This window comes from Fistularia commersonii, chromosome 2 (assembly GCF_037954325.1).
Source record: "Fistularia commersonii isolate RoL2024-O1a breed Wild chromosome 2, RoL_Fcom_v1.0, whole genome shotgun sequence".
NCBI lineage: Eukaryota > Metazoa > Chordata > Actinopteri > Syngnathiformes > Fistulariidae > Fistularia > Fistularia commersonii.
In genome coordinates, this window is record NC_141285.1 from 15,329,349 (window position 1) to 15,338,318 (window position 8,970).

The following is an 8,970-nucleotide window of genomic DNA, read 5'->3' on the forward strand; positions in this document are numbered from 1 at the left end:
CCACCCTGACTTACAAACAACTGGACTGCATAGCTGTGTTTTTTGAGCTATAATCTCTTTTAGAGTCAGTGTTCCATGCATTATGAAGAAAGCAGACATGGGGAGGGATTCATGTGATGCGAATTCAGATTGCTGAAGAGGGCAGTCTATACTCAGCAGCCAAATAGTAACTTCAGTTATCAGAACTTGTTCTTGTTATGGGGTCCCTAAAAACCAGGGTCATAAGCTGCCTCAGCAAAGTACTACAAGCTTTGGAAGATGCTATCCTCATAGCAATGAGTGTCTGGCCTAATTGTCGCCCAAGATCGATTTTGCTGTAACTGATCTGTTGCTGCTGAAGGCAGCCCGGATGAGGCTGAAATGGGTTTTCTATTTTCTTTAATAGATAATAAGCAAACGTAATTAGAAAGCCACCTGACGACAGATAAGCCACAACTTGTCACCTACACCTGTTACTGTCTACCGATAGGAAGATGCTCCTTTGATTAATGTATGTATTTTCACAATGCCCCCATGGTGTTTAGCCAAAAACATGGACAAATTCTAAATTGCTAAGTCACATTTATTGGAGGACTAATAGGCAGTGGGATGTAATAATTACTCATGAGAATTTTACAAATATGACTTGTGAGGGATTGCATGCATGGTTCAAAGAAATGAGAGTATCTCCATGTGTGTACATGTCTTAACTCACGTATGTTCCCCCATCTCCAGCACGGTTTACTGCAAAACAGCTCAGTGAGTGAGTACACATGCTCTGCCCAGTCCTTGTATTGCACCCTGACAATTACTGCTATATATACCTCGCCAAATGAGAGCCATGAAGCGGCGTGATTATAGGGTGGAGCAGAGGCAAAGTGGGAGATGGGAGGAAAAACAAGTGAAAAAGTGAGGCAAGTATGTAGAGAAGCTGGAAGATAGTGAGAAAAATGCAAGATGGGAAAACAAAAAGTATGTGAATAAAGTAAACTGCATTATGATTCTATAATCACACTGTACATAAGCAGAATTTATATTATTCTGAGTGTCCTTTTTGTATTGTTGAGGTGGAGGTATTGATATTCAAAGGCAGAGAGCAGTTGCACTTATTTTGCTTGTAAAATTCAAGATGATGACGGTCATCTGTATGCTTTCACCTCCCGAAATTACACCGCAAATATATAGATGCCAAAACAGTTGATGTTGCTGCTTTGACTTTAACATAAAGAAGTGCTGCCCTCTTCTGGGTGTGAAAAATAGAGTTTCCCCTCTTAAAGCAAGATCGGTCAAGTTTTTGTAGTTGTAAAAAGACAGATAAGTAAGAAAAAAATCACAAACTTCTTTGAACAGGATAGATATGAAAAATATCAGATGTTACATCCAAGAAGATCAAAAAGCTTCCAGGGACTAATAACACTTTTTTATCTCCATATATTCCGTCCTTCCTGATCACCGTCCTTAACGTATCTTGACAATTGACTGAGAGACGGCCTGCTGTCATTCAGAGGATTTTACTGAACCATGGCTTTAGTTTGGCTGATATCAGCTGACTAAAAAGGCCACCCATTTCCCAAGAATAAAATTTCAATGCAGACAGTCATGTTTCATCAAAAATCACCACTCGTGATGAGTTGAGCTGTGAATATAAAACAAGCAGGAGCTCAAGGCCAGGTGACGTGTCATTTAGTGATGCTATGGGAGAAATGGAGGACTAGGAAGTCTTCAGTAGGAAGGAAGCTGCTCTCTTAATCCACCCTCCATGAGGAGAACCATCCCTGTGGGGGAAAAGCAGCAGGATCACATTAACTGTGGACCAGTTTTCATCGTACAGAAAACCATGCTCCGCCTCACTCCAGCGACTCGCATAATTGGAAGCATCTTGGCATGAAGATAGAGTCAAGGTGGCATATCAATGGGCTCGTACTTCAAGGGCATGCAGATAAGAAAAGGCTGCTTCTCTTAACAGGTCGTGTCCATGATAAGGTCACTGGCCCTCCCCAAAAGACGGAGAGTTGGTGTTGACTCAGATACAAATATCTGGAGCTGATCAGCAGTGTGGAGCATCGTAGACCAATTTACTTTCAATGGTGCCCATGCCTGACACGAGCATGCATACCATTTTGGTACTAAGCCTCAATTTTATTAAGTATGCGCACTGGATAAAGAGAATCCCTCCTGCCCGGAATAAATAAGAAACAGTACAACTTCTCATTACTTGTTATAACTACACTAACATATCTCTTTTCAAAATCTCTAAAACCCTCTTTACAATCGCTAATTATTGGTAGAAAACTCACATACAAATAAGTAAATAAGTCAGTAGGTGTGAGAAAGAACCTATTAAATAAGAGGAAAAACAGTGGTTAGACCAACTGTTGGGGAATTCCACCAGATGAACCAATGGATGGTGTTTCTCAAAATGTCACGAGTTGTTAAAAAACCTTAAAATATTTGATAGATAAAAAAGTGAAGTAAGTAAGAGCTCACAAAGTGAGTGGAAAAGAAATGAGTGAGCAAGCGAGTTCTTCAAGAGTAAACCAGAGAAAAACAAAACAAAAACACCAATAACATATTAATATCTTTACTCATGCCAATACATCTGGAATTATGTTTATCACCTAAATCATCTATACAATAATACTGATTCATTGCCCTGTAAAGGTTCAGTCCTACACAAAATAATCCCTCATATGGCAATGTAAAAATGGTCAGTTACTCGCCAATTTATTCTGTCACAGTTAACCTCCGTCCATTGCCTTGCTGCCTCAAATTCCGCAACAGTATCCATTACGCTCTATGCATCTTTCAAAGGGGGAGAAGAGTAGGATGTCTCCACCTCTGCACAAATAAAACAGTTTGCCAAGCCGCATTAACCCTGCATCCTTATCACTTTTCTGACTTGAGACATTTTATGAGCGGGAGCTGTCAGCCCCCTCAGACTCCAACAAGAGGAGCCATGCTTTATGCACTGCTGCATTTCTTAAACTTATTACTTAACTGCCTGTAAACAACAAAAGGTCACATTTTGGACTGTAATTTATCATACCTCATTATAGATATATAAAGTGTAGCTTTAAAGTTGATAATTCAACAAAGTTGTATTCGACTTTCAATTTGTGTTCACACCGAGTTGAAATGGAAGACCTGCTGTGACCTTTGCTGGGTTAACCCACTTTTGTTCAGTCCATACACTGAACTGCGTTTCCCATGTTGTCTCTGAAACCAACATATGCTGTGTATTCATACAGAATTTGCGCATGCTTCCACAAAAAAATGTTTAAACGGCATTATAGATTCTGTATGTATTGGTCACGTGTTGGTCCTTCATTTTATGATTTTACCATTATAATTAGAATGTTTGTATTTTATTGCTTTTCAGTAGTCATCCATCAGCATGTAGTCATTTAACACTATAGCAACAGCATATGCAAAACCTCATAATCAGGCTGTAGCTTCAGCCCCTTGTGGTTTCTATAGCAGTAACTTAATTCTGCTCCACTAATCATAATAATTATAGATATTACAGTGGCCTTGGTAATTACTGTAGAGCAGTGGCTCCTATCCTTTAATGGATGCTTAAACAAACAGATTTCAAATAAGTTTGGGAAGAAAACTAATTTATGGCCTCGGAGAGGAGATAAATCTGGTGAAGGGGTTGGGGCTGGGAGGGTGTAATTGTATGGAGTTCAGTAATTAATACAGAATGCACTGAGAGATGGAGCCTGGCTCTTCTTTTTTTCAATTCTGCATCCTATTCATCCCTACATCCCACCTTCTTCTCATGCCACATTATTTATCTGTACTGTCACACCATTGTTGTGATTATGGATGTCATGCACCCATAGAGCGCTCCCCGATCAATAGGCCTGAAATTAAACCAAAAAATGAATTTCCGCAGTGTTGGCCACATGCACTCCTGAGCAGGAATTACCTTGGAGGGCAATAGCTGGTTACGCAACCATGGGGTGAGCAACAGTAATACAAGAGGAGGATAGTGCGTGACAAAGGCTGGCACAGTGGTTGACTGGCTGGCTGTGAGACGACAGTTTTTTACCCTGCAGAACACATGGTAAATATATTGTTGAAAATGTATATTAATTACCGTTTTGCAATCAGCAAAACTTTATAGGCTGAGTGGAAAAAGGTTGTGCTGATAATATATAACATTTTGCAGCTTTATTCAGAAAGGGGTTTGTGTAATGGTCAGTGCCAAATGGCAAAAAATAATGTAACATTTCCAGGCCATTCCTGATGACACAGGCCAGCTTAGCAGATGATGTAGTCGTTTCTCCACGGCTACGATCAATACACTATTAGACATAATTAGATGAAACAGTTCTCATTACTCCTATCAACAACAATACACACGCACACACACACACACACACAAACACACACACACACACACACACACACACACACACACATACTTACACATTTACACAAAGCAAGGTCGAAGGAGAAAGTTTTCAACGTTTGTCAGGCTGGTTCAGTAAGGATGTCAAAGGTATAATTACAGAATATATGGAATATATGTATTCTTTATAATACAATCAATTTCTGGTTGAAATGAGCGAATGGTAAATATTAGCAGATTTTATTGCTGAGGAACAGCCTGCAGCTTTCGCTGTAACACAATTATTATGATCCTTAAAATACTGATCAGTTGTACTTAACTTGCTTAATTAGGGGTGATTAGAAAAGGTAATCGTAACCCTCCATTTTATTTTTTTCCATTTTTCCCATCAGCTCACTCAGAATCGGTCTTTGTGTTCTCTACTGGAAATGGAAACACACTTTTGATTCTCACTTGTTTCCCCAGTCCTTTGTTGTGAATCGATTTTGATGTTAATGCATGGGGAGGGTGACAGGGGATGAGGTGGCTGCATCTCTTTGACAGGCTTCTTCATCTCTGGACAGGAAGTTTAGTTTACATCATCCATAGGGCGGAAACTGCCATTTGGAAGACCTAAGGGGTAATGGGATGGATTTATACTCTCAGCTCCTCCTCTCATTGTAGAGTAAGTTAGGGGAAGCTGATACCACTGATATAAAGCAGTCTTTACTATTTCAACTTGACCATGAGACTGAGAATTCGTAAGGCTGCTTTTAGCAACATCTATGCCCTACGGAGGCTTAAGAAAATTATAACAGGATCGTGATAAGTGATCTGTCATTTATTCAAAATTGTCTATTATTTATAAAACTAGCTGAAGTGCTTTACCTCCAGTAATTTCTTGCATTTCCCCTGACTAATCATGTCAAGACAAATTTTATTCTTTATTTCTCATAAGAATGTGGTGCAGGGCAACGACAGCAGTTTTGTTTTGACATCAATGTGACAAATCCTTTGAGAATTGCAAAATAGTCTTAGAGCAAACAATGCCCTGACACACTGCATTACATAAGATATGACTTGGGACTGACATGACCATGTTGCACACAACTTCTGGTGAGGAACACCTCATTGGCAGTAACCTAGTAGAAATATGCCAATAAAGGTTAGCAGTTTTATAGAAGAACCTGGGGATAAAGTGCATAATAGCTTCAGCACAGGGCAATCTCAGCCTTCAGCTCCTCTCTTAATGTGAAAAGAATGACAGCATCATGAGACCTTGTTCCTCAGTTTGATGGTTAAATTTAACTTAAAAAAGAATATTTCTTCATTGTATGTACATTTACATATGGCTCGAGTTCTTTATCCTGCTATGTCTGTTTTGCCATTTTTCATTTTATCACTGGATTTTGTGCCGTTTTATTTTCTTCCCTACTTCTCTACTCGCTCCCCGTATCACCTCTCTCACATCCTTGAAAGTATCACGGTGACTAAACTCATTGTCGAGTGTTTATTTGCTTTATTTCCTGAGATCAGCTATAAAGAACAAACACTATTAAGTTAGCCAATCAATAAGGAAACAAAAGCAGTCTTGCCCCTCCTCCCCCCACCTCCCCTAAGAAAAACAGATTTATATCTTCTGCCTGGGCAACATAAATCACATATTCATACATTAAATTAAAAATGTGATTGATAGCAACACGGGCAGTGAAAAGAAAACCTTATGTTCTGAGAAAACATACACACACACACACATGCACACTTGTTGGGAACTGCAGAGGGTGAAGACAGAACAAATGCTTTTCAAGTTAAATTGTTATGAGGACATCCAGCCTAAGATGCAAGTCATCAATTACATTTGCTTTGGGAAAGAAAAATCTGACACTTAATTCAACTGCTGCTGCAGACGGTGATCATATAAATAATTAGACTCCACGTTCCTTAACAGAAGGAACACTCCACACATTCCAGCCTCAATTTTCTGTCATTCTGTGAGGCAAACTGTATGTGGAGAAACAGCTTGATTCCCAAAGTGACACTTAATGGGATCTATACAGATTGTGTCATGCATTATAGGACATAGTGGTTATGAGACCATTCCAGAGGAGAGAGGCAGAGAAATACAACAGCATCCATCAGATGGGCCAGAGTGGAAAATGTGCGGGAACAGAAAAGGAACAAGCACTGGAGGTTGGGGGACTGCCAAGGACATTTAAGAGAGCTGTCAGGGGGAGTCTGATCTATGAAAGGCCCTTTTGGCTAAAACCTATATCCCAGAATGCGCCTGTGTATGATGGGGAGAAGCTCAAGTGCAGGAGCACCAACGTATACTGTAACACATGTGCTCTCACCCTGAAGGCTAAACATCAGTCGAGTTTCAATCCATGGGTTCAAAGCATACCACTGGAGACCATTCACACAGAAAATCCAATGTTTTCATTTGGCGCACAAGATGCAACCGTGAAAGAAAAATGGTAATAAGCCTAAAAACACGTAAACTAAGTGACATGAGAGAAGACAAGATAAGCGAATTTCCTTGTCAGGAAAAAATGCAGTGAAAAAGAGGATTGACGAGAAAAAGAAACATCAATGTATGATGAATAAATAAAGAAGCAATACGTACAAGAGAGGATATTTTTTTAAAAATCCCAACAAGAAAACTGTGTGAGTAATAATAGAGGATGTGAGTAAGACTGGCATCTAAGAGATGTCAAAAGGAAAACAGAAAGCTTGTGGGGAAGGAAATGATGAGCTTCAAAGACATTTACAACAAACAAAATTTGGGAGCATGTGTTCTGGAATTGCAGGACTGCTAATGCTAATGCTTGTCCCTAGTCAATCAATTTTGTGATTTTATTGTATAAAACAAAAAACGCTCAATTTCAAACATCTTCATGCTTTTAATATATGGAATAAGTATTAATCAATTACAAATTAGGACAAACATAAACAAAATTGACAGCTGTCACATCACAAAGGGAGCTTATTTTGTGTGAATCAAATGTGTGCACAAACACACAAAAATGCTCACACAGACTGACAGTCATTGGATATACTTCAAAACACAGTGATAAACAGTGTTATAAATTAAATGTGGCACATGAGTCTCTAGTGGTCAACTCGGAGTTAAGACACCTCTAGATATAGCGTCTGAAATGTTGATCCAAGAGCATAGTTCACTTAGAAACTAGATGATCAAACTTATCTTTTATTTTTTGAGTAACCCCTCTCCTGCAGGTGCATTTTCACTGAGCCCTATCAGGGGCAGCCCCGCAGCAGAGGTGAAACAACTATAAATGTGCACTAGAGCAATAAGCAGGCCTGTTAGCCAGAAAAGTGAAAACCGGGTAACTCTGCCAGGCCGATGCGGCATAGGGACCATTACTAAAGCTTAATGATATGTGAAGTGTTCCATCCTACACACAGGGGATTCATCAAGATACTGTTGCACTATACGTCTTGGAGCATGTCTAGAAGAGGAAAGGGGAGTTTTTTTCATGGTATAGTAAAAGAAAGAGTCCCAACCCTTCCTTCCCCACTCCTCCCGTGAGTTTCATACATCCCTCAGCCTCAGTTAAACAAGCTCTATTTTAAGATCGTCGCGTGTAAGGACAGAGGCAGGGCACAACCTTGGCAATGAGCGAGGGTGAACTAAGGTGGAGAGATGCCCCGGATAAGTGAGTGTAGCTGATGGATATCAAAAACCACAACAACTTGTTTGGGATTTGTCTCTGTGTGCCCCCAGGGGGAAGGAATACAACTCACTGTCTGCCTCAAAGTCACACTCCCCACTGTCACTGGGTTCAGCTGAGTGCTGATAGATGCCTCTTTGTCCTCTCATAAATTAAACCACCATGGTCTCTGCTGTGATAGACTGTAGATCAAGGAGTAAATAGCTGAAGGTATCATGTGCTGCACTAAGTCAAATCTGCAGGCTTTGCTCTTTCTCAAACCACTCACATGTTTTGAACCTTCTAAAAAAAACTCGACAAACATTAAATCAAATTGTGTAACAGGGGAGCTAAACACGAAAAAGCTGTGTTGACTTTCGGTCTTTAACTTTATTTTATAGCCAGGAGCCAATATGCAGTAATCATAACATGGTAAAGCTGACATTTCTGCCTTAGTATTTGCATTGTTTGAGTCACAGCCACCTGCCTGGGGATTTACACCAGTAGATCATACACAATAACAGTAAAGACAGAAATGCGCTGCTTTATGACTTCAGCACTTTCAGTTTGAAGTCTTCCAGCACCAGTGAGTTTAAATTATGGTGGGAGACGTCCTTGGGATGTGAACATCTCATTTCAGCAGGCAGTGTGTGAGCACACACATACACGCACCAACAGGTACACACATACACAAACACATACACATACACGCACATGCACAAACACAACTCATTTCATCGGGGGTTCTGTGGGAGGCTGGACTTGGTGGAGCATGACATAAGAATTATACATCTGGCAGCAGTAAACCTGCAAACTCGTGCTTTCTCTCTCTCTCTTTCTCTCTCTCACACACGCACGCACACACACACACACACACAAACACACACACACACACACATGCAAACTAGTGTCTGTTGTGTGACAGAACCCTGACTTTTTGCTCATCACTTTGCAAAATTATTTTTTGGCTCATTGCTATCGTTG